Here is a 26,350-nt window from a genome sequence, read left to right as displayed (position 1 = left end):
GGTATACAAATTTGTCTGGGTAGCCTATCAATTCTACCAATACCAAGGTGGAGGAGTTAAACTATGGTCCAATGTGGCTCCATCTCCTCCTGCCCCCAGTCATATGATGAAAACTGCTGCCAACCTAGTACACACCCCCAAGGTGCAGACTCACTGAGCCAGACAATAGCAGCAGCACTCTGAATTGGGGGTGGGGGCCACCCCACCTCAGACTGTTGCTAGCCTTGGGGGAATTTTTGACATTTTTTAAATAAAAAGAAAATGAACATGAGGCTTCTCATTTCATCTCCCACAGCCCAGTACTTGGGGAGATGGTCCTCAAGTAGTACAAATCCACACCCACCCTGCCAGTTCAACCTGGCTCCCTCCCCTCCCCCTGTTTGAAGCATAGCAGTGACGATGGGGCAGTGGTGGCAATGGCAACTCTACCCATCGGCCGTGGGGATCAGCTCACAAAAATGAGCCAAGAAAGTAGTAGGTAATGTGTTTTTTCACTTCCTCCAGTGCAGGCACCTCTCCAGAGGCCAGGAAGATGAACCAAGACAGCCGAGGAAAACACGTACGAATAATGATCAACCTGGGTTCCTCTCTATCATTCAATTGTATTTATTGAGCACTTACTGTGTGCAGAGCACTGCACTGAGCACTTGGGAAGTACAAGTTGGCAACATATCAGTCAACCAGTTGTATTTATTGAGCACAGTCACATTCCCTGCCCTGAACGAGCTTGCAGTCTAGAGGGGGAGACAAACATTAATATGACAAAATAAATTACAGACATGTACATGAGCGTTGTGGGGCTGAGGAGGTGGGGTGAATGAAAGAAGCAAATGGTGATACAGAAATGGGGTGGGAGAAGAGGAATTGAGGGATTAGTCAGGGAAGACCATTGGAGGAGATGTGCCTTCAATAAGACTTTGAAGGTGGGGAGAGTAATTGTCTGTCGAGTATGAGGAGGGAGGATGATCCAGGCCAGAGGCTGGTGAGATTGGTAAGCGGTGAGATTGACGAGACTGAGGTACAATGAGTATGTTGCCATTAGAGGAGTGAAGTGTGAGGGATGGGTTGTAATAGAAGAGCACTGAGGTGAGGTAGGAGGGGGCAAGTTGTTTAAATGCTTAAAAGACAATGGAAAGGAGTTTCTGTTTGATGTGGAGGCAACCACTGGTGGCTCTTGAGGAGACAGGAAACATGGACTGAACATTTTTGTAGAAAAATGATCCGGGCAGCAGAGTGAAATATGGACTGGAGTGGGGAAAGACAGGAGGCAGGGAGGTCAGCAAAGAGGCTGAATGAATTAATGAATGAATGATACAGTAATCAAGGCAGGATAGGATAAGTGCTTTTTTAACATGGTAGCAGTTGGCATGGAGAGGAAAACACAGATTTTAGTAGTGTTGTGAATGTTGAACCAATAGGATTTAGTGATTGATTATGTGGGTCGAATGAGAAAGATGAGTCAAGGATAACACCAAGGTTATGGATTTATGAGAGAGGAAGGATGGTGTTGCCATCTACAGTGATGGATTTGGGTGGGATGATAAGGAGTTCCATTTTGGATATGTTAAGTTCGAAGTGTCTCTGGGGCATCCAAGTAGAGATGTCTTGAAGGCAGAAGGAAATACAAGACCGCAGAGAGGGAGAGGGATCAGGGCTGAAGAGGTAGATTTGGGCATCATAAACATAGATCTGCATAGTAGAGTAACTAAACTAGAATGACTCGACTGTGAAATTACCACCATTTTTCCTCACAATTGCTGATAAGGAGGAAACTGGGTAAAGTCTAGGGCAGTCATCTAACTGATCCCAGGCCCACAGACTCTGGGTCTAAAGATATAGAGCCATGAGCCACTAAAAATTTTTAAAAAATGCAAATATAGCTCAGCACAATACTGAGCTTCTTAAGGTTCGTCGATGTTCACTGCCATCAGAGAGATAGTTATTAAGATCAATCAATCAATCGTATTTATTGAGCGCTTACTATGTGCAGAGCACTGTACTAAGCGCTTGGGAAGTACAAGCTTGCAACATATAGAGGCAGTCCCTACCCAACAGCGGGCTCACAGTCTAGCTTTGTAGGATGTCAAGTTTTTTTTTAATCTTATCTGCCAGACTCTTCTGAGATTCTCTTAGGGGTATGAACGTTTTAAAAACCTGCTGTTGGGGGAAAGGATTAGCTTCCCATTGGGAAAAAAATGGAAATAACTGGAAAATGGGATTCAGTGCCTTGTATTTCCCCTCTCAGGATTGTACCTGGAGAGTTTCCAGTACTCTACCAGTCTTGGCTATGGGAGGGAGAGTCAAGCAGAGGCATAACCATTCCGTTACTAGCTTGGGCAGTGGCTAGTGAGTGGAAGGCAATCTGCTACAAATCAAAACACCCCTGTGCTGGTCAACAGAGGCACAGGAGAGAGTTGAGAGCAGAGACTCTTTTACTGCATGGAAGGAGGCCATGATAAACCACTTCCATAATTTTACCAAGAAAACTCTATGGATACTACCAGAATGATTGCAGATGGGGATGGGGCATTCTGGGAGAGATGTGTCCATAAAGAAGCAGCATGGCTCATTGGAAAGAGCCCGGGATTTGGAGTCAGAGGTCAGGGGTTCAAATCCCGACTCCACCACTTGTCAGCTGTGTGACTTTGGGCAAGTCACTTAACTTCTCTGTGCCTCAGTTACCTCATCTGTAAAATGGGGATTAAAACTGTGAGCCCCCCGTGGGACAACCTGATCACCTTGTAACCTCCCCAGAGCTCAGAGCAGTGCTTTGCACATAATAAGCGCTTAATAAATGCCATCATTATTATTATTATTATTAAGTCTATATGAGTTGGAGGCGACTTGACAGCCTTAGACAAAACAAGTTCTTGCATTTGATTAGTAGCTGTAAGAAAATAGTAGTAAGTTATCACCATCTCTGGTGGTGGGGAGGGAAGGTGGGGGTGGATGTCTGGGACTCAAAAACTCTGGAGCAAGGCAGAGAAAATGGCAAGCTGAAAGACGCCCGGGCACGAGTGCTTAGGAGATGAGAAATTTCCTCTACTCTGAAACACATTCAGAAGCTGAAAAGGCAAAGGGCAGAAGCTTGAAAGAAATTATTCCTAGATTTCAACATTTTCTCATCCCACCCAGCGAGATGCAAGGATGGTGAATAATGGAACCTTAAACAGTTATGCTCAACTTCATATGGCTACATGTCTCTCTAGTCCAGGCTTTCTAACTTTATATCACCTAGGAAACACACTAAGACTTCAGAGAGGGACATATCTGAAAGAATACATAGGAGCATACCAGGCAGCAGGGAGTCTCTATGTTAGGCACAGGGTTGGGAGTCAGAGGCCCATAAGGTTTTCAGCCTTTCCTAGAGCTTACTGGGTATCTCTGAATTCAGTTTCCTTATTTATACCCAGAGAAAAATAGCACTCAACCAAATACGCTTCTCAAAATCCATGAGGATTCATACTGTTGAATTCGGCTTCTGGTTCTACTTTAAAGAAAGAGAATGCAAATAAGCCTTTAATGATAAGGAAGACTTTTTCAAGTCGGTGGTGATTTCTCAGCTACCTCCCAGGAGGATTTTGTAAGTGTATCACCATCTTAAGGTGGGATGAAGGGACAAGAGGATTCCTTTTGCCCTGGGTGTTAACAGGAAGTACAAGTTTTGTACCAATAAATCAATTCATCTGTCTCTGCCATACCTTACTAGCTATTTCTTGGAAACTTCACCTGATCTCTCCTGTGATTTCTTCATTTGGAAATCCTCCTGGGTGGCAGCAGTCTGGGCTGGTCAGGGCTACTCTGAATCTCCAGTGCCTTAAGTCTGTGCTCCCTAGAGCTAAAACACTGGAATTCTCAATAAATAGATTCTCTCAAAGGCCCAAAATAGATCCAGTCCTCCCAGATTTGAAATTATGCCAGGTTGTGATTCTCCCAGGCTTTCAGAAACACGGTTCAGAAGACCAAAATGGAAACATCAATGCAAGCATTTCCTCAAGATAAAACCTCCAAAAGCTTTCATTCTCATTAACTGGGCACTGGCTCTACCCCAGGGCCCAAGGACGGAATACCACCGACACCTCGAACTAAACATGTCCAGCATGGCCTAGTGGATATTGCACAGGCCTGGGAGTCAAAAGGACCTGGTTCTAAACCCAGCTCTGCCACTTGTCTGTTGTGTGACCTTGGGCAAGTCATTTAACCTCTCTGGGCCTCAGTTACCCCATATGTAAATGGGGATTAAGACTATGAGCCTCATGTCGGACAGGGACTGTGTCCAACTTGAATAGTTTGTATATATTCCCGCACTTAGTACAGTGCCTGGCACATAGTAAGTTCATTCATTCAATCATATTTATTGAGTGCTTACTGTGTGCAGAGCACTGTACTAAGCGCTTGGGAAGTACAAATTGGCAGTGTTTAACAAATACCATAAAAACAACAACAAAGAACCCAGAATCTTTATCTTCCCACCCAAAGCTTCTCCTCCCCCATTTTTTCCATCACTGTAGACAACACCACTATCCTCCCTAACTCAAAAGCCCTTAACCTTGGCATTATCTTCAAGTCATCTCCCTCATTCAACCCACATATTTAAAAATGACACCAAATCTTATCAGTTCTACCTTCACAACATTCCTCAGATCTGCCCTTTCCTTTCCATCCAAACTGCTACTACGCTGATCCAAACCCTGATCATATCCTGCCTTGACTACTGCACCAGCCTCCCCCTTGATTGACCTCTCTGCCTCCTGTCCCACTCCTGTCTATATTTCACTCTAAAAAAACTTCAGACGTTGTGTCTCCACTCCTCAGGAACCTCCAGTAGTTGCCCATCCACCTATGCATCAACTCCAAAGCATTCAATCAGCTTTCCCCCTTCTACCTTATCTCACTATTTTTCTACAACAGTCTGCACACTTCGTTCCTCTAAAACCAACTTACTCACTGTACTTTGATCTAGTTTATCTCACTGCCAACCCCCGCCCACGTCCTCCCTCTGACCTGAAGTTCCCTACCCCTTCATATACGACAGACCGCCACCCTCCCCACCTTCAAAGTCTTATAAAAATGTCATGTAATTATAACAATAATAACAATAATTGTCATTTTTGTTCAGCGCTTGCTATGTGCCAAGCACTGAACTAAGCACTGGGGGAAATACAAGATAATCACGTCCCAAATGGGGCACACATCTCCACCCAGGGGCCTTCCCCAATTAATCCATTTTATCCCATCTCCTTCTCCTTTCTGTGTCATCTTAGGGACTTGGAACTGTAGTTTCTAAGCACTGGGTGATCACCTCACTCTCAGTCCCATAACACTTAACTTACTTATGTATTTATTATGTAATGTACTTATTTAAATACCTGTTTCAACTTCTAGACTGTGAGCTTCTTGTAGGCAGGGAACATATCTACCAGTTCTATTGTTCGGTACTCGCCCAAGAGCTTAGGCAGTGCTCTGCACACAGTGAGTGTTTGATAAATACCAATGATTCATTAAATACTATTAATTGATTACAAAATAGATTCTTTTGGGCAGCGTTTTGTGCAGACTTAGGCCAAAAGACAATGTAGGGTTAACAAAAAAGATAACCCAGCCCAAAACCAGTTTGGGCTGGGACTGTACCCCCAAACCCCCAAAATAAGACATATATATGTATATATTCATTCATTCAATCATATTTATTGAGCGCTTACTGTGTGCAGAGCACTGTACTAAGCACTTGGGAAGTACACGTTGGTAACATATAGAGACAGTCCCAACCCAACAATGGGCTCACAGTCTAGAAGGGTGAGACAGACAACAAAACAAAACATGTGGACAGGTATCAAGTCATCAGAATAAATAGAAGTAAAGCTAGATGCACATCATTAACATATATATATATATATGTATACATATATATGCATATGTATATATGACCTTGTAGTACCAACAGCTAGGAATGTCACAAGGATATGAAGGGGCACGATTTCTAGTCCTTAACATAGTATGCATAGCTCAGTGTATGACGCAACCTGTAGTCCTATGAAATTCTATATAGTCCATATTAAGTAGTGATAGAGAGACTTTTATAGCCAATTCACAGCTGCTCATTTGTAGTGGAAGAGCAGTGGGTCTTCGGAGCTGTAAGACTATGCATTTGGGCAACATCTCCAGACTCCACCCATGTCTGCCAGGCTTAGCAGTAATTCAAAGGGGCTGCTTTAAAATCCTAGAGCTAATTTCTTCTTAAATTTCAGGATCCTGGCCAGAATGTGAAATTTAAACTCATATTGCACTTGATTATTGAATCTCTAGTGATATAAATTGGAAGCAGTGTCATTTTGCTTATTTATGTCATCAATTATTGCCAGAAAAAAAAAATCTATTCATCTTGCATTAAAAAAAACTTCCCTGTGGAGACTATAAAGGATACAGATCAACTATTAGAATCCAAGACAAAAAAGTCGGGGTCCACCGGGGCCAGATTCCTGCAATTCCTTTCACCAAAGTTAGATTTCTGTGACTCAGGGTCTCTCTCATGATGTGCACCTACACCTCCATTAATCCATTGGCTTTCTAGTAAAAGGAGTGTTGCTATATTGCCAATTGTCAGCTGTGACTTTGGGCAAGTCACTTAACTTCTCTGTGCCTCAGTTACCTCATCTGTAAAATGGGGATTAAGACTGTGAGCCCCACATGGGACAACCTGATCACCTTGTAACCTCCCCAGCGCTTAGAACAGTGCTTTGCACATAATAGGAACTTAATAAATGTCATTATTATTATTATTATTAGTGAGGAAGGCCTGCTACACAGAGCAAGGTAAAATATTTAAATGAATTATTGTAAAGGTGAGAGTGAAAGAAGGGAAGAGCTTCATTTAGGTCAGCTTGAAGAGGCAGACTCTTTTCAGGAAAGGAACTGCAGGGCAAGGTTGGAAATTATTTCTGTTTCTTTAGAATGACAAACACTTTGAAACAAAGATGAGGCTAAAGCAAACTTACCAGATGAGCTAGACTGAGACGACTAGATAAAGGTCTTTACCTACCTGGGGAGAAGTGAGACCACCAGCAGCACTGAGGAGTGTGGCTTAGTGGCTACCACTGGCCTGGGAATCAGAAGGATCCGGGTTCTAATCTTGCTCTTCCACATGTTTCCTGTGTGACCTTGGGCAAGTCACTTCATCTCTCTGGCCCTCAGTTACCTCATCTGTAAAATGGGGATTAAGACTCTGAGCCCCTTGTGGGACAGGGACTTTGTCCAACTTGATTAACTTGTAACTACCCCAGCACTTAGAACAGTGCTTGGCACATTACAAGTGCTTAACAAGTAACATAATGATTATTATTATCATTGACTACACTCTGGACCCAGTGCTGTGAAAGAGCAACCAAAGAACAATTGGAAACAGTTCCTACCCTCGAAGAATTAACCAGCTAAAGAGGAAGATGGGGCGAACATGAATGAATCTAAACAAAAGTGACATAGACAAAAATTGTGCTCACAGTGTGAGTAGATGTTCAAAAATATGATATAGTTATGGTGGTAGGGAAAAAAACTAATAATGTGGGGAAGGTGACATGAGGCTCAGTGGAAAGAGCACGGGCTTTGGAGTCAGAGGTCGTGGGTTCAAATCCCAGCTCTGCCAACTGTCAGCTGTGTGACTTTGGGCAAGTCACTTAACTTCTCTGGGCCTCAGTTACCTCATCTGTAAAATGGGGAATAAAACTGTGAGCCCACCATGATCACCTTGTAACCTCCCCAGCTCTTGGAACAGTGCTTCCAGTTGGTTAAGCACATAGTAAGCGCTTAACAAATACCATCATTATTCCCCCTCCTAGACTGTGAGCCCACGGTTGGGTAGGGACTGTCTCTATATGTTGCCAACTTGTACTTTCCAAGGGCTTAGTACAGTGCTCTGCACACAGTAAGCGCTCACTAAATACAATTGAATGAATGAATGAAAGAAAGAATGAATGGAATCAGGTGGGCCTAGTCTGGAAAGTTCTTATGGAAAGGTGACAGAGCCTAGAGCAGAGTCTTGGAGCAGGAGAGGTCTAGTTGGGTGGATAAGAGACTGGAGAAAATTCCAGGAAGGAAAAATGGTACATAATAATAACAATGGCAATAATAATAATAATGATAATAGAATGTTAAGCATTACAATGTTCCTAGTACTAGGCACTGGGATAGATAGGAGAAAATAATAATAATAATGGCATTTGTTAAGCTCTTACTATGTGCAGAGCACTGTTCTAAGCACTGTGGGGGGATACAAGGTGATCAGGTTGTCCCACGGGGGGCTCACAGTCTCAATCCCCATTTTACAGATGAGGTAACTGAGGCCCAGAGAAGTTAAGTGACTTGCCCAAGGTCACACAGCAGACATGTGGGGGAGCCGGGATTCAAACCCATGACCTCTGACTCCAAAGCCCGTGCTCTTTCCACCAAGCCAAGCTGCTTCTCAGATAGAAAGATAGAAAGAGCATGGGCCTGAAGTCAGAGGATCTGCATTTTAATCTCAGTTTTGCCACTTGCCTGCTGTGTAACACAGCAGGACACTTAACTCTTCTGTGCCTTAAGTTCTCATCTATAAAATGGGGATTCAGTACCTGTTTTCCCTCCTACTCAGACTGTGAGCCCCCGGTGGGACAGGGACTGTGTCCAATCTAATTATCTTGCATCTACCCTAAATAGTAAATACTTAAATACCACTATTATCATTATTATTACAATTTTTATCAGATCCAATCCTTCTTCCACATGGGACTCACAGGCCAAGGAGAAGGGAAAACAGCTATTTAATCCCCATTTTACAGATGAGAAAACGGAGCCACAGAGAAGGGACTTGCCCAAGGTTACCTAGCGGACAAGTGCCAGAGTCAGGTTTGGAACCCAGGTCCTCTGACTCCCAGTGTCCTTTCCACTAGGCTATGCTGCTTCTCGTATAAATTCATTCAGGATATATTGTGGGTAACATGATAAGCTGAGAGCAGGAGTGGGAGTTTTAATGCCCAGGGCAAAGAGTCAATCAGGAGCTAGTGTGATTCTGAGAAGAAAACATGATCACGACAACACAGCAGAAAGATCATTCCAGCACTTGAAGAGGATGGACAGATGAGGCTTAATGCCCGGAGTGCAGCTAGCTAGCAAGAGATCCCTGCAGTCATCGATCAGTCGCATTTCTTGAGCACATACTATGTGCAGTGCACTATTTAAGCGCTTGAGAGAATATAACATGACAATAAACAGAAATGTTCCCTGTCTAAAAAGAGCTTGCATTCTAGAGGTTCTAGGAGCAGGAGCCTGATTGAGACTGTAGCACAAGAAGCAGCATGGCTCAGTGGAAAGAGCACGGGCTTTGGAGTCAGGGGTCCTGGGTTCGAATCCCTGCTCTGTCAATTGTCAGCTGTGTGACTTTGGACAAGTCACTTAACTTCTCTGGGCCTCAGTTCCCTCACCTGTAAAATGGGGATTAAGACTGTGAGCCCCCTGTGGGACAACCTCATCTCCTTGTAACCTCCCCAGCGTTTAGAACAGTGCTTTGCACATAGTAAGCGCTTAATAAATGCCATCATTATTATGATTATTATTGTGAATCTCAAGAGAAAGGATAGTGTGGAATGGGGAAGAATGAGCAGGAATTGGGGATTTGGGAGTGGAGGAAACAGAGAGGTGTCTGACTGAGGTGACTCCCCACTTCTGACTAGTCAGTCCATCACTGAGCACTTAATGTCAGAAAAACACTGTACTAAGTGTTTGTACAATAACAATCTAACAGGCACATTTCCTGCCCATGACAAGCTTACAGTCTAGCGGAGAGCCATGGATGATGGAGTAGTTAGTATGGGAGTATCCTGGGAGGGGAATTTCAAAAGATCTGGTTATTTCCACACATTATCGGCTCTGGACCTCCAAAGCCTGCTGGGTTGTGGTCTGCCACAGGGATTGAGCGGGACTTTGGCAGCAATGGTTTTAGCCACCTACATCCTCCAGACAGACTGCATGTTTGTAAGATGCAAATGCAACTCTGCCAGAATCACCGGAATCCAGTTCCACAGAAAAATCAAGTGTTTCTGAAGCACCGTGACCCACAGTGTAGACAACACTGATTAACGAGGATATCTGGGAAAAACAAGGAATCATGAGTGACGTGTAATTTGTTATTCCTTCATTCTACACACCTACATGTTCTGCCCATGAAATTAGGCTGGAGAAGCTTCAATTTCTGCTTTTTCTGGGGACTAGGAATTTAAACAATCCAGAATAAAGACATCGAGACTGTGAGTGACGTTAGAATTTGCAACAATAGAGCTGAATGATACTATCTTTTTCTCCTATACAAGTACTTTACTTGTCAATAAGGCCGTACATTTGGAAAAGAGTCTCATTTTGCTTTTACCACCCCTGAAGTGTCAATCCTGGCATCTCCAAAGTGCCATAGTTGAATGTGATTATTTCACTCCCAATAAACCGATGCTATTTTACTCTGAGTAAATCAGAGAGAACGTTGCTCTGATGTTTGAAGGAAAGAAAAGGAAAAAGGAATTCTTGGGGGTGGGGGGGATCTTTTCTTTTCCCTCCTCTTTCTTTAAATCTGTCTGCTGTAAAACCAATTGAATATAAAGACACGGATGCTGACGCTTGTGCTTTGTTTTTTGTTTCTTTCTGGCTTTTTTCTTTGTGGCTGTTTGTACATTTAATTGAGGAAAGAGAATTTGGCCCACACAATGCGAACAGGAAACTTGAGAATTAAGTGCTGTTTTCTTGGCTAATACGAGAATTTCATTTCCTCTCATTGTCCCAAACTAAAATATGCCTCTGTCATTCACCAACCCCTTGTCTTGGAAACAGAGGCCCATTGTGAATATCTGCCAGTCACCTTGATGTGCACCTGGAGGGTGATGTACGATTGAATGAATTAATGAATGAATGAAAGAGAAAAGCCAAGCTCAGATGGTACTCTGCCTATCTCAACAAGAAGAAACTCAGTCTTAGAATAATCCCATGCCCAGTGTTTTCTTCCCTGCAGAGAAGGGACTCTAAAATTGAGTGACAAAAAAAATTCAGCTTAAGGTATCCTCACTGTTAGTATTCCTGAGGTGCATTGTCCCTTCAGGTTTCAGGTACTCTCCACTGGTTTGATGGAGATTTGGCATTTCCAACTGGGAAACCATCTCTTCAGAGAAGAGCGTGATAAACATGAATTATTGGCAACCACTGAACAGGTCTAATGGCAACCGTCCGAAGTTTATATGATACAATATTGTACTGCATATGAATCACCCACCTATAATTCACTGAGTTTTCTTGGAAAACCTCACTCCCTTTCCCAATGGTCCCTCTTACTCCACTTCAGACAGACATCCCAACATCAAAGCCCTTCTAAAATCCCACATCCTCCAGCAAGGTTTATTATTCAATTCGTATTCAATCACATTTATTGAACACTACAGTGTGCAGAGCACCGTACTAAGTGCTTGGGAGAGTACAATAAAATGGTAAATGGACACATTCCCTGCCCACAGCGAGCTTACAGTGTAGGTGGGGGGGAAGACATACATTAATATAAATAAATTGCAGATATGTACCTAACTGCCACAGGACTGGGAAGGGGGAAGAACAAATAATAATAATAACTGTGGTATTCGTTAAGTGCATAATATGTGGTAAGTGCTTGGACAGGTACAAGATAACCAGGTTGGAGACAGTAGCTTTCCAACATGGGATTCACAGTCTTAGAAGGAGGGAGAACAGATCGATCAATCTTATTTATTGAGAATAATAGTTAATAATAATAATGATGGCATTTGTTAAGCGCTTACTATGTGCCAAGCATTGCTGAGAACTTACTATGTGTAGAGTACACAAGCACAATATAACAGAATTGGTAGACGTGCCATGCCCACATTGTAACTTGTACGTACCCAAGCACTTAGAACAGTACTTGACACATAATAATAATAATAATAATAATAATAATAATAATAATAATAATGGCATTTATTAAGCGCTTACTATGTGCAAAGCACTGTTCTAAACGCTGGGGAAGTTACAAGATGATCAGGCTGTTCCACAGGGGCCTCACAGTCTTCATCCCCATTTTACAGATGAGGGAACTGAGGCCCAGAGAAGTGAAGTGACGTGCCCAAAGGCACACAGCTGACAAGTGGCAGAGCCGGGATTTGAACCCATGACCTCTGACTCCCAAGCCCGTGCCCTATCCACTAAACCACGCTGCTTCTGACACATGGTAAGCATTTAACAAACACCATAAAAAAATGACCTTACACTCTTTTTTTCAACAGATATTTAAACTCCTTTTACAGAGGAGGAAACTGAGGAGCAAAGAAATGACTAGCCCAAGGTCACACGACAGATATATCATCTTTTCAGCCAACTCTAGCACTTATGAATTTTCTATACCCATCCTTAGCAAACCTGTGTATGTCTGTACTTAATTACTGATTGTGACCTTTCTTGTATGTTTTTCTATGTTTGTCTCCTACATTATAGTGTAAGCTCCTTATGGGCAGGAAACATATCATTTCATTAATCATTAGTTCCCGAGCACCAAATACAGTGTACTACACCAAACAAGCACTAAGTAAATGCTGCTACTTCTGCTGCTGCAGAAGCAGCGTGGCTTAATGGAAAGAGCCCGGGCTTGGGAGTCAGAGGTCATGGGTTCTAATCCCGGCTCTGCCACTTGTCAGCTGTGTGACCTTGGGCAAGTCACTTCACTTCTCTGGGCCTCAGTTACCTCATCTGTAAAATCTGTAAAATCTGCAAAGCACTATTCTATGCACTGTTTCTCATCCTTTCCTTGAAAGGATAAAAAGAAGATTGCCATTTCCTCCATTGATGAAATTATCTTTCATTAATCAGCGAAGTTGATCTTAAGGGCCTAGGCTTTTCAGTTAACTCATTCACTTTTCTCCAAAAGACTCTTGGGGTGAGCAGCTCTGATACGCAGCTCTCTGTTTTGGATCTCCTATATGAACAATCCCTGAAAGCATAGTGAATACCAGACTTTTAGAGGAATCCCCCCCATCCCCGCAATTTCTGAGGAAGAAATAGAACTATTTTTGTCAGCGGTGATAGGGGTGCATGCCAGGAAAGGAGGAGGGGAAGGATGGGGACATCCACTATGGAAGTTTCTTCACTGAGTCATATGGCTTCAGGGTAGGAAGAGGAGAGGTGAAAGTGGTTAATATATTGATTTCTTATTGTATGCAGTACTTGGGAGAGTGCAGTAGAAGAGACAGTCTTCTCACCTTTCTCTTCATTCTCCTCTTTTTCTCTTCCCCTGTTTTCTCCTTTCCCCTTTATCACTAATTCCCCATGTAATAGCCCTTCCTTTATTTTTAGATTGCAAAAAGTGTACAAAAAAGTGGGACAATTATGTGAGTATAAGGTGGAATCCACCATCAACATCATGTAGTGTGAATCTTTTGTTAACCTTGAAAATTCATTTTTTCCCACCTGCCTGTGCAATGAATGGCTTTGACTCATTTCATTGTCAGTCATATTTACTGAGCACTTACTGTGTCCAGAGCACTGTACTAAGCACTTGGGAAGTACAAGTCGGCAGCATATAGAGACGGTCCCCACCCAACAACGGGCTCACAGTCTAGAAGTCTAACAGCACCCAACTGCTCACATCACCTGAAATGATATGATCTGTCTCCTGATATATGATATCCTTCTTATGTGTTTTTCTCCACCAACTGTGTCCCAGGTTCTATTCTACTTGTAGTACATGAACCTCCTTGGGACATCCTATCGCCTTCTTTCATCCTGGAATTTAATCCTTCCCATCCTCAGCTTTCCCTACACATCGAGTCTCACTGGGAATCTGCTTCTCTCAACTCTAAAAGATGCTCCCTCTCAGCACAAGCCTTCTATTATCCAGCATCAACACCCCGCTTCAAGGCAGCTCTGTGTGAACCCTCAGTAGTGACTAAAGATCTGTCATCATCCAGTTGCTAAAACATTTCATGGAGTTTGTAATCTAGAGACTGGTGTGTAATTACAGGATTCGTGCCTATTAACATGATTTGCTCCCATAATTTGGAAACAACATAATTGTCAAATGTTTTAAAAAGTATATCAAAAAAGATGCCTCCCACCAATTACCCATAGGTTTACACAGAGCTTGATGTTCACGAATCAAAGTACCAAAGGGCTCCAAGAAACTGGCATAATACACGTGCAGTAGCTACTTGAACTAGGGTCCACTTTAAAGGTGGGGGCGCACCCTACTGCGGCCTCAAGATTTCATTCATGCTTTGCTGCTTTATAATGAGTTTGACTCATTATAGTTTTAATGGAAGGAAAGCAACAAAATGTGTTAGACATAGAAATGCTACAACTTTGGGGCATCTGGCAAGACCTCCCACTGTCCTGACCCAGCAGCGTAGCTAAGTGAGAAACATTTGGACAAAGAATATCGGGCTTTTACTTTGTAAGGGGCCAGAAAACAGCCAAAAAATTTCAGTGGTAACTGCTTCTAGTGCAACTCAGTTTCCCACTGAGCACTAAATACTTTCCATTCCTATTTTCCAGAATGATTTTTTTTTTCTACTGCAACTAGCTCCAAGTTAGTACATCATGAACTTGCAATTAACAAACACTGATGCGTGTTTGGGATTAGTGTAACTGTTCTGAAGGACAGGGTGTTTAAACTGAAAGAAACCCGCTACAGCTCCCTGGAATTCTATGAGACTCCAGGGACATTGTAAGCCTTCAATAAAGCATTTGAACTGTTAAGTCACTTGAACAGAGAGGAACAGACCCGCTCAACACAAGGCTTTTGTAGTACTCTTAACTCCATGGTGGTAAGCAATACTCTCACAGCTTGGTATCTGGGGACCAGTAAATGTTTGAGCTGTAAAGATAATAATAATAATAGTTGTAGTATTTGTTAAGCACTTATTCTGTGCCAGGTTCTGTACTAAATGCTGGGGTAGATACAAGGTAACTGGGTTGGACACAGTCCCTGTCCCCCATAGGACTCACAGTCTTAATCCTCATTTTACAGATGAGGTAACTGAGGCACATAAAAGTGAAATGACTTGCCCGAAATCATACAGCTAACAGGTGGCAGGGCCAGAATCAGAACCCAGGTCCTTCTTACTCCCAGGCCTGTGCTCTATCCACTTAGGCCATGCTGCTTCCCTGACAATGCATCATCTGCTTGTAAATCTGCTCTAAGTCAGGCCAAAAAAAAAAATAATAATGGTAAAGAGGAGGAGGATAAAATGGAAAATTTGAAAACTTAACTTCATACAGCCCCAGGGAGATAATATAATCTAAAAAACTATTTGGGAGCCTATTTAAACTTAATTTCATGAAATACCGAAGTGGTCATCCAAGAGTTTGTAGCTTCATCGGTTAGAGGGAGCAGAAATGATTCTGCCCTTAAATATGGTGTTACCGGGCTGATCAAGTGTAACTTTGCTCTGGGCCATCAAATGCATTTTAGCTGCTCCAGAATACGAGCAGAAAATTACAGCCCAGGAGTGGGATCGAAAGCAGAGTCATGAGCCAGACGAAATGATTTTGGAAGTCAGAGTCGGTTTCAACATACCATCAGGAGGAGAAATGGAGGAGGCTGGCACCACGCCATCATCACAACTGCCATTATAATCGTTACATCAATGTGGTCACATCACTGACTCAATCTGAGCTAACATTCCAACCCTTGGTCTGCCTAGGGGACTTCCTACTAATCTCTGGGTCCCCACCTCCCCGAAACTGAGAAACTATATTTTAAGAGAGATGCTGCTTGACTATCTCCTCAGTCAGTTCATTCTGACCACATTTCTATTTCTTAGTTTAACATCTCAACACATCTGCTGTAAAGGCTCCCTTGCAGTTTATCTTTTTCTCAGTTTGGGGCAAAATGAAAATAAATGCATAAGTTAATGAGAGCTAATCATGCATTCCTTTACACAAACCCGAATATGCCATGGTAAATGGAATTTCTTTCTCCTGCAGCATATCAAATGTTCAGACCATGAATATTTATTAAGCCACAAACAATGAGTTACCCACACCGTTATATTTCATACATATGCAATCGTCAGTAGGACACACTCAAAATAAGTTACCCAAAGCAATAGTGAAATGCATTAATGACATGAACATTTAAAATAATCACTTCTCCACAAAATTCTTCTCTCTTAAGAATCCCCCTCAACCCAGAATTATTTCCAGGCTACATTCCTCAGTCAGTCAGTCATATTTATCGAGCACTTACTCTGTGTGGAGCACTGTACTAAGCACTTGGGAGAGTGCAATATAGTACAGATCAGTGGAAGGAGCCCGGGCTTGGGAGTCAGAGGTCATGTGTTCTAATCCTAGCTCCCCCACATGTCTGCTGTGTGACCTTGGGCAAGTTACTTAACTTCTCTGAGCCTCAATTACCTCATCTGTAAAATGGGGATTAAGACGGTGAGCCCCACGTGGGACAACGTGATCAACTTGTATCCCCCCAGCGCTTAGAGCAGTGCTTTGCACATAGTAAGCACTTAACAAATGCCATCATTATTTATTATTATTATTATAACAGACATATTCTCTGCCAACAGTGAGCTTACAGTATGAGTGAACACATGTGTGTGCACATAGACACATATCGCCGGAATTTATTTTCATTCATTTCTGTTGCTTGAATGTCTATGAATTATTCAACATTTTACTCTTCAGCCACTAGCATTCTGCGGGTATTTGTTTGCGTATTCAGGCTTCTCTTCTTCACCCAATTAAATTTTAGGCACCTCGAGAACATGGAAAATATTTTCTATTTTCTAGTAGTGCCCCTCAGAATCAGGTTTGTTTCTGGGTTCCCAGTGGGGGCTTGGAAAGTCCTACTGACTGACAAGTAAGAAAATCAAGTAGCTCTTTCTACCCAGTTCAGAATTCATTCATTCATTCATTCATTCAATCGTATTTATTGAGCGCTTACTGTGTGCAGAGCACTGTACTAAGCGCTTGGGAAGTACAAGTTGGCAACAGAAGAATGAAACCTAATGAGCCAGAGTCTCTCCTGTGTCTGCCACTCCCTCCCGAGAGAAACCAGTTTACCTCTTCCATGGTTCTAAGAACCATGTAGTGCGGTCGGACAAGGAGGAACTGTGGCCTAGTGGAAAGATCACGGGCCTAGGAATCAAAAGGACTTGCATTTTAATCACGGCTCTGCCACTTGCTTGCTGAGTGATCTTGGGTAAGTCACCTAGCTTCTCTGTGCCTTAGTTTCCTCAACTTTAAAAAGAGGATTCAAAATCTGTTCTCCCTCCTACTTGGACTGTGAGCCTTGCGTGGGACAGGGGCTCTGTTTGAGATGACTATCGTGTAATTACCCCAGCATTTAGAACCATGCTTGACACATCGTAACAATAATAATAATAATAATGGCATTTATTAAGTGCTTAGTATGTGCAAAGCACTGTTCTAAGCACTGGGGAGGTTACAAGGTAATCATGTTGTCCCACAGGGTCTCACAGTCTTACTCCCCATTTTACAGGTGAGGTAACTGAGGCCCAGAGAAGTTAAGAGACTAGCCTAAAGTCACACAGCTGGAAGTTGGCGGAGCCGGAATTTGAACCTATGACCTCTGACTCCAAAGCCCGTGCTCTTTCTACTGAGCCACGCTCCTTCTCTAAGTAAGCACTTAATTATTAAGTAAGCACTTAATAAATACTGTCCTTATTATTAGTAGATCTTCGTGGGGATAAAGAGTGCCCACTCATTTCGGAGGTGGGATCTGGAAGTTTGAGGTCAGGATTGGACACCTGACTACTAAATTCTCTCCCCATTTATAGTGTGTATTCCCTTCCAGACCGTTTTACTACCTCTGTAAAAAGGAGGTGGTAATACTTAGAAATCTGGGAGAGACTTCCCTCAGTGGTTTTGCTGATGTGGAGTACCTCACAGCCTCGGATCCTCTACAGCCTCTGGCTTTCTTCCCACTCTACCTGACAGGGGGGACTCTCTGATCTACAAATAAAAAAGGCAATTCTTTTTAACAAGAGTGAGCTTCCCATCAAACCCCACTGACTTAGACATGAAGAATATAAGGAGCTCCATTATAAATGGAGAAAGCGGATTCTTCTCCAGGGAATTCCAAGTCTAAACCACGTTTGATGTGAGATCAGGGAAGAACCCCTCAGGGGATGGAGGTGCACTCCCAAGTGAGAACACTGGACTTATCTTCACTTATCGGAAGCTCTTTTCTCAGAAAGAAAAAACATCCCTTTTCCGCATTTCTGCATCACTTCTGTTTTCACCTTTTCACACACACTCACTCTAGGGACTTCTGAGCCAGAAAGGGAAGTCCACTTGAATCCTCCCAAGGGGACTTTGTGTGTGCATGGATGTTGAGATGGGAGAGGCAGAGTTGAGAGGTGGAGCAGAATAAAGAGGGCCCAGAAGAGAGATCAAACAGAACTAATGTGAAACAAATGCATACTATAGCCCCTTCGTTCTTATTATAAATTTTATATCTAAATCAGGTGAATTTCATTTCCCAAATTGAGACTGAAATGAAGTAATTTAATGGGCGGTTCATCGATGAAACTCATAATCACATTTGAAGAACAATGTCATTTAAGTGAATTGAATGTGATCCCTGTCACTAGATAGAGCACCTCCTTCAAGTTCCTCTATTGAACATGACACCCCATTCAAAATAAATTTTACGGTTTTTGGGAACCTTTGTGAGATTCCACGTTTCAAACGCCCTCTGGAAGAAAAGGGAATTCTTATAGAAGAGGGTCAACATTAAAGAAAAGATGAAGCAATTTCGCTGGAAAACTACCATGCGTCTGAGGAAGGGCTAGACAAGTTTCAAGTTATCCGCCTGGAGGAGAACAAAGCATAGCTGTATTGTTGAAATACCACAGACACCATTGTAATACACTGATTTTCCATTCCAAGTGAGTTTTTCCAGAGGATCCATCTTAGAAAATAACCAAACAAATCTCACTGTGTTCCCACATAAAGTACCATTATATTGTTTTTATTATTATTACTATTAATAATAATACTAATAATGGCATTTATTAAGTGCTTACTATGTGCAAAGCACTGTTCTAAGCACTGGGGAGGTTACATGGTGATCAGGTTGTCCCATGGGAGGCTCACAGTCTTAATCCCCATTTTACAGATGAGGTAACTGAGGCACAGAGAAGTTACATGACTTGCCCAAAGTCACACAGCTGACAATTGGAGGAGCCGGGATTTGAACCCATGACCTCTGACTCCAAAGCCCATGCTCTTTCCACTAAGCCATGCGGCTTCTGCACTACACCTAACAGGCATTTTATACTTGAAGGATTTGCTGTTGCGTTTCTTTTTTGCGCAAATATTCCTAGGACCACTGAAATCTTGGGAAACATTACATCATTAGCTCTGCAGATGAATGGCTGAAGACAACAGGAAGCAGGGCTAAAGGGTACTTTAGGGGGCAGGAGGGTCATGTACGCCAAGGTGACCTTAGGAGTCTCCCCTGCCCCAGAGAAACACCACCACCTTTTCCATGCCCCTGCCACCTCACAGAACAGCCCAGCCTGGGTAGGGTTGCCCCTGGACAAGGGGCTCACAGTCTTAATCCCCATTTTACAGATGAGGGAACTGAGGCACAGAGAAGCTAAGTGACTTGCCCAAAGTCACACAGCTGAAAATTGGCAGAGGTGGGATTTGATCCCATGATCTCTGACTCCAAAGCCCATACTCTTTCCACTGAGCCATGCTGCTTCTCAACCAAAAGTCACATGACTTAGTAGATAGAGCACAGATAATAATAATAATAATAATAATGGCATTTATTAAGTGCTTACTATGTGCAAAGCACTGTTCTAAGCGCTGGGGAGGTTACAAGGTGATCAGGTTGTCCCACGCGGGGCTCACAGTCTTCATCCCCATTTTACAGATGAGGTAACTGAGGCCCAGAGAAGTGAAGTGACTTGTCCAAAGTCACACAGCTGACAATTGGCAGAGCTGGGATTTGAACCCATGACCTCTGACTCCAAAGCTCGGGCTCTTTTCCACTGAGCCACGCTGCTTCTCAAAGCAGATCCAAACAGATCCAAGCAGATCCAAAGCTTCTCAAAACAGATCCAGGAGTCTCTATATGTTGCCAATTTGTACTTCCCAAGCGCTTAGTACAGTGCTCTGCACATAGTAAGTGCTCAATAAATACGATTGATGATGATGATGAGTCAGAAGGACCTTGGTTCTAATACTGGCTCCACCGCTTATCTGATGTGTGACCTTGAGCAAGTAGTAACTTTACTTCTCTATGCCTCAGTTACCTCATTGGTAAAATGGGGAATAAGACTTTGAGGTCCATTTGCGACAGGGCTGTGTCCAACCTGACTACATCGTATCTTAGAACAATGCTTGACACAGTGTAAGCACTCAACAAATTGTCGTGTCTTATGCTGTCGAGTCGTCTCCAACGCATAGCGATACCAAGGACACATCTCTCCCAGAACACCCCACCTCCATCTGCAATCATTCTGGTAGTGTATCCATAGAGTTTTCTTGGTACAAATACGGAAGTGGTTTACCATTACCTCCTTCCACGCAGTTAACTTGAGTTTCCACCCTCAACTCTCTTCCATGTCACTGCTGCCCAGCACGGGTGAGTTTTGACCTGTAGCAGATTGCTTTCCACTTGCTAGCCACTGCCCAAGCTAGGAATATAATTGATATGTCTCTGCTTGACTCTCCCTCCCATAGTCAAGACTTGGTGGAGTACTGGAAATTTTCCAGGTGTGACCCTGAGAGGGGGCTTAGCAAATACCAATATCATTATTATTAATAACAATATCTAATACCTAAAATGTGCAGGACTCCCTAATAGCTACCAAGAAAAGAGGTAAGGATACTGATTCAGACTAAAGGGAGTTAGTGATCTAAAATGTGGGAGAGTCAGGTGTGCAGGTCAACAGGATAAGTTCTGAAGAAATAACAAAATTGACAGTCAATCCCCATTTTATAGATGAGGTAACTGAAGAACAGAGAAATTACTTGACTTGCCCGAGGTCACACTGCAGATTAGTGGCAGAGCCAGGATTCGAACCCACATCCTCTGACTCCCAAGTCCATGTTCTTTCCGCCAAGCCACACTGCTTCTCAGCCTTCTACTACTGTTACTGGGGCCATAGATTGTAGACTGTAGACTCCCTATGGGCAGGCATCAATCAATCAATCAATCAATCGTATTTATTGAGTGCTTACTGTGTGCAGAGCACTGTACTAAGCGCTTGGGAAGTACAAGTTGGCAACATATAGAGACAGTCCCTACCCAACAGTGGGCTCACAGTCTAAAAGGGGGAGACAGAGAACAAAACCAAACATACTAACAAAATAAAATAGAATAGATATGTACAAGTAAAATAAATAAATAAATAAATAGAGTAATAAATATGTACATACATATATACAGATGCTGTGGGGAAGGGAAGGAGGTAAGATGGGGGGGATGGAGAGGAGAGGGGGACGAGGGGGAGAGGAGGGAAGGGGCTCAGTCTGGGAAGGCCTCCTGGAGTAGGTGAGCTCTCAGTAGGGCCTTGAAGGGAGGAAGAGTGCTAGCTTGGAGGATGGGCAGAGGGAGGGCATTCCAGGCCCGGGGGATGATGTGGGCCAGGGGTCGATGGCGGGACAGGCGAGAATGAGGCACAGTGAGGAGATTAGCAGCAGAGGAGCAGAGGGTGCAGGGTGGGCTGTGGAAGGAGAGAAGGGAGGTGAGGTAGGAGGGGGCGAGGTGATGGACAGCCTTGAAGCATCACATCTACCAACTCTGTTTTATCATCCTTCCCCAAACACCTAATAATAATGGCATTTATTAAGTGCTTACTATGTGCAAAGCACTTTTCTACTTAATGTAGTGTTCTACACACAGAAAGTACTCAATAAATACTACTGATTGATTACTGTGAGGGAACAGCACTTATGGGCTGCTTGCTACTCTAGCACCAAATCGCTACAACCAACCTCTACCGTAAAGGTCTTCTTCCTGAAAATGGAGGTTCCCAGGTTTCCGACTCAGCCACCCAGTTCCCAAGCACGAGGGTAGCGCTGCTTCCCAGCTGGAGAACAGTGCCTCAAAAAAGGAGGAACTCCGGGCCAGGAGCTCCAGGCTTTGGCCCACCCCTCTTCAGCCGGCGAGTCTTCCTGTCGGCGATTATGGGAGGAGAAGGAGTGAGGCACTTCATTTTGTGCAGATTTAACTATTTCAACTTCATCATCTTATTCTCAATTTTAAGGCCACCCAGAAAGCAGTTTCCTTTCTAACCAGTCCCCAGACACAGCACCAAAAACAGCACCAGCTCCTGAACAGGTGTTGACTTGAACTGCATCAAACTAAGGAGAACAGATGTGCCGGGCTGTCTGCCGGGCCTGCACTTCCTTATTAGTTGCCTCAGACCATTAATTTGCTTTCAAAATAGTCCATACTTCTATACTTTAACAGTTCTCCTGTTCTAGCAGCTGAAGTGGGAAGTTTGGCATCACCATTATGGACCACTCAGAAAACAAAACACAGGCAGCTAAAAGAAAACAATCATTTTAGGTTTCAGTGTCTCAAAGTTTAAAACCCCCATAAGGACCACGCAAAAATGTTTTGAGTATAAATCCATCACCGGCCTGTTATAAATCAATAAGAATTAAAATTTAGTCACAAAACAATCAAGCAGAGTATCTGAGGATGGACTATCAGATACCAGTGACTTGGAGATAAATGAAATCACTCCTCTTCAATGGTTCCACCCCCACCAGTTCAAGAAGGCCTGATGCTTTTTGAATAACTCAATCACTCCCTGATGGAATGGCCCTCAGCAGATGACTCTGCAGGACCTATTTTAATCAAGCGCACAGCACATGGATTTCCCATTAACTGGCCATTTCTCAGGGGTGAGGCAGATTTTTCCAGTCCCCAGACTGAGCATGCGGCTTGAAACTCTCCTTAACATCTGGGTCAAACTCCAACTTCCCAAGTTTCCCAAAATAGTTCTTCCCTCAAACACTTTCTCCCCACATTAGCTTTCTACCCCTATGCTGTAGCTGGGGGGCTTCATTTAATAGCAGCACGGAACCCAAATGTCAGTGTGGTAAAATATTCACAACTTCAAAATGAAAGGAAGTGAAGGCAGAATCATTCCCCAACAGCCTTCCCTTTGCCTTCACTTTAAAACAGAGGAAGAAAATGTTGTTGCATTGAGTATGGTGAAAGAAGACCACGAACTCCTTCCTGACTACAAGACAGCAAGCAACAAGATTTATTTTCATAATCCTAAATTGCAAGAAAAAACATTTGGCAGATGCCTCTGTTTCTTAATGGCCCTAATGAAATCTGCCTTGTTAACCAGCTCTAACTAGGAGGATTCAATACTACGGTGGTTTTTTGTTTGTTTGTTTTATGGTATTGGTTAAGCGCTTCCTATGTATCAAACCCTATTCTAAGTGCTGGGGTAGGTACAAGTTAATTAAGTCAGACAAAGTCCTTGTCCCACTCGGGGCTCACAGTCTACATAGGCGGGAGAATATATATTTAATCCCCATTTTACAGCTGAGGAAACTGAGACACAGAGAAGTTAGATGACTCACCCAAGATCACACAGCAAGTAATTTACAGAGCTAGGATCAGATCCCGGGTCCTCCAACTCTGAGGTGCATGTCCTTTCCACTAGGCCAGGCTGCTTCTTAAATTTGCAAGGAATTGCAGAAAAGGATTCATCTTGGAAGATGACCACCGTGGGTTTTTTTCAGTAAAATCATTGTATTATTTGTGCTCCCTAGTTGTCCCAGAGTCTGGACAATCTGGCCTCTGGTTGCCCGCGGTACAGGTGGTTCTGGATTACTTCCCTGCCCCTTCCCAGTCAGGACGGCCATATCTGCCCACGTGGAAAGGACCCCTCTTCAGTAGCATCTTCTTCGAGTATGAAGGAGAGCACTGCTATTACAATGTACAAAACAGACTCTGGTCTCAATTTTTTGGTATACAGATGTAGAATTTACCCTCCCAGCATTATTTCCGATGCCAGTCCACCTGATTTGGTATTCCCTCTCTATCACTTTTTCTCTTGCACTAGGGAAAATCAATAAAGAAGCATGATCTCATGGAGAAAGCATGACACAGGGAGTCAGGTGACCCAGTTTCTAGACCTGGCTCTGCCGCTCGTTTTCTGTGTGACACTGGGCAAGTCACTCCACCTCTCTGTGTCTCAGCTTCTTCATGTGTAAAATGCGGATAAAATGCCCATTCTCCCTCCCTCAGACTGTGCAACCCAATTGGAACAGGGACTGTGTCCAATCTGATTATCTTGTACCTACTCCAGTGTTTGGCATATAGTAGGGACTTAACAAATGCCATCATCATTAAACAGGAATTCATGGAACTGCAATAGAAGCTTCCCAATTTCTCCAGTATTTTCTCCACACAGATCCAAAATTGACAGTACGCATGTAAAATGGCCACCCTCCTCACCTCGCCTTCCCATTGAAAACACACATACTCCCAATCCTACATGAACTGAGGTTTGCTGGCACCAAAAGCACTTTTTTTAGTGGCATTTGTTAAGCACTTACTAAGTGTCAGGCATTGTAGTAAGCATTGTAGTAGATTCAAGCTAAATAGGACTCATTGCCATAATCCCCATTTTACAGAGGGAAGATAAATGACTTATCCAAGGTCACACAGCGCACAAGTGGCAGAGCTGGGGTTAGAACACATGTCGCTTTGACTCCCAACCCTGTGCTCTAACAACTAGGCCAAGGTGCTTCAAGTTGAAAGCCCAAATCACTGAGCCTGGGAGTCTAATACTTCCCCTGGGTCAAAAGCCCCCTTTAGGGCAGAGACTATGTCCAATCTGATTAATTTATATCAACCCCATTGTTCTAACACATAGGAAGCACCTAATAAATAATCATCATTAAAAGCATTGCAAAAATGTCATGAAAAAAATCAGGCTGAATATGATGAATCAGGATAAACATTTTAAAACTCTAAATTACCACAGACTATATATTCTCATTCATCTTCCTGACCTGGATTACATATTGTCAGCCACCCATATTGTAATGCTCCAAATTTTTAACATTATTTGTAATTTTACAGGAAGAAGTATGAGAACTCATCTTTCTATGCCCAGTTAAATCTTTAATTTGCTGATGGTTCTGACTCTTCTTTATAGAATGAAAGTTTTCTGGAAGAAATTGGGGAATTACTGACGGAACGAAGACTGAAATTAGAGCATTCAGAAACCCAGCAGCGCACCAGGAACAGTCTTTTTTCTCTCTAAAATAAAGCCCCTCAAGTCCATGCTTGAATGGCTGTTGCATTTCAAATGTGCATCTTTCCTCTGATCAAAGATAGGATTTGGAATCTAAGATTTGATTTTGTAGAGATCTAATGCTTTGCCTTATATTCAAAGATGAGGCTGTTGACGATGAGTCCCTGTCCATGAAGGTGGAGAGCACAATGCAGTCGATTATTCAGACACACACACACACACACACACACACACACACACACACACACACACACACACACACACATCCAGTGCCCTTTGTCCATCATCCCTAACACTAAAGGACATGGCACACTATCTAATCACAATACAACTTCTGATACAATTTCCATAATACCTAAAATTAACATACAGATAGTAAATAAATAAAGCCTTCCTCCGATTTTGTTTAGTGTGTTTATGGTCAGGAAATCCTATTAGGTCTTGTATTAACCTACTCCTCCGAAGAAATTTTAGATCTGATCTTATGGATTTCAGCTGTGCAATCCAGCCCGGCAATGAAATTAAATTTACTCTGTTTTTCTACAACACGAATCCTCCTCGAATTGAATTTCTCTTCTCTGGAAGGGTTGTGGCATCTGCCGCTCTTCACTTCTTATTCCAGCCACACATTTCATTTTTCTCACCATAGCTTTTAGCAGCACATAATTATAACTAATTATTGATCACACAGGGATTGCTGGTCGACGAATCCAATCTTCACACTGTTATTGAGCATTGCTGATTAGAGGCCAAAAGAGGAAGAAAACATGTTCTTTCCAAGTCTGGGGGAACTACAGAATCTTAATCAACATCACTGGTTCGGGGTGGGTCAGGGGGAGCGGGCAAAGGAACATGATGAAATCATCACCAGTACTGTGCAGTTGTGCTCAGCCACTGTCCTGCTCAGAGACCTCACCTTCCTGAGGCCTGGGTTCCCATCAGGAGGTGATAATTCTCTGAGGCCTGGGGAAGGAGCCAACCAAGGCAGGAACCCTGGCACACATTGGGATGACTTGGTGGAAAGAGCACTGGAAGCAGCATAGCATAGTGGATAGAGC

At 43.1% G+C, this 26,350-nt stretch overlaps 1 protein-coding gene and 1 non-coding gene across 2 annotated transcripts in view; one reads left to right on the top strand and one right to left on the bottom strand.

The window, feature by feature from the left end:
* TMEM132B (transmembrane protein 132B) overlaps positions 1–26,350 on the bottom strand; it is a 589,472-nt gene that overhangs the window by 348,201 nt on the left and 214,921 nt on the right. The window lies entirely within an intron of this gene.
* Positions 2,236–2,373, top strand: LOC119942939. Its single transcript, XR_005455432.1, has one exon. It is a non-coding gene; the product is annotated as a small nucleolar RNA SNORA7 (small nucleolar RNA).

This window comes from Tachyglossus aculeatus, chromosome 21, assembly GCF_015852505.1.
Source record: "Tachyglossus aculeatus isolate mTacAcu1 chromosome 21, mTacAcu1.pri, whole genome shotgun sequence".
In the NCBI taxonomy this organism is placed as follows: Eukaryota; Metazoa; Chordata; class Mammalia; order Monotremata; family Tachyglossidae; genus Tachyglossus; species Tachyglossus aculeatus.
This window is presented reverse-complemented; position numbering and strand designations above follow the sequence as displayed.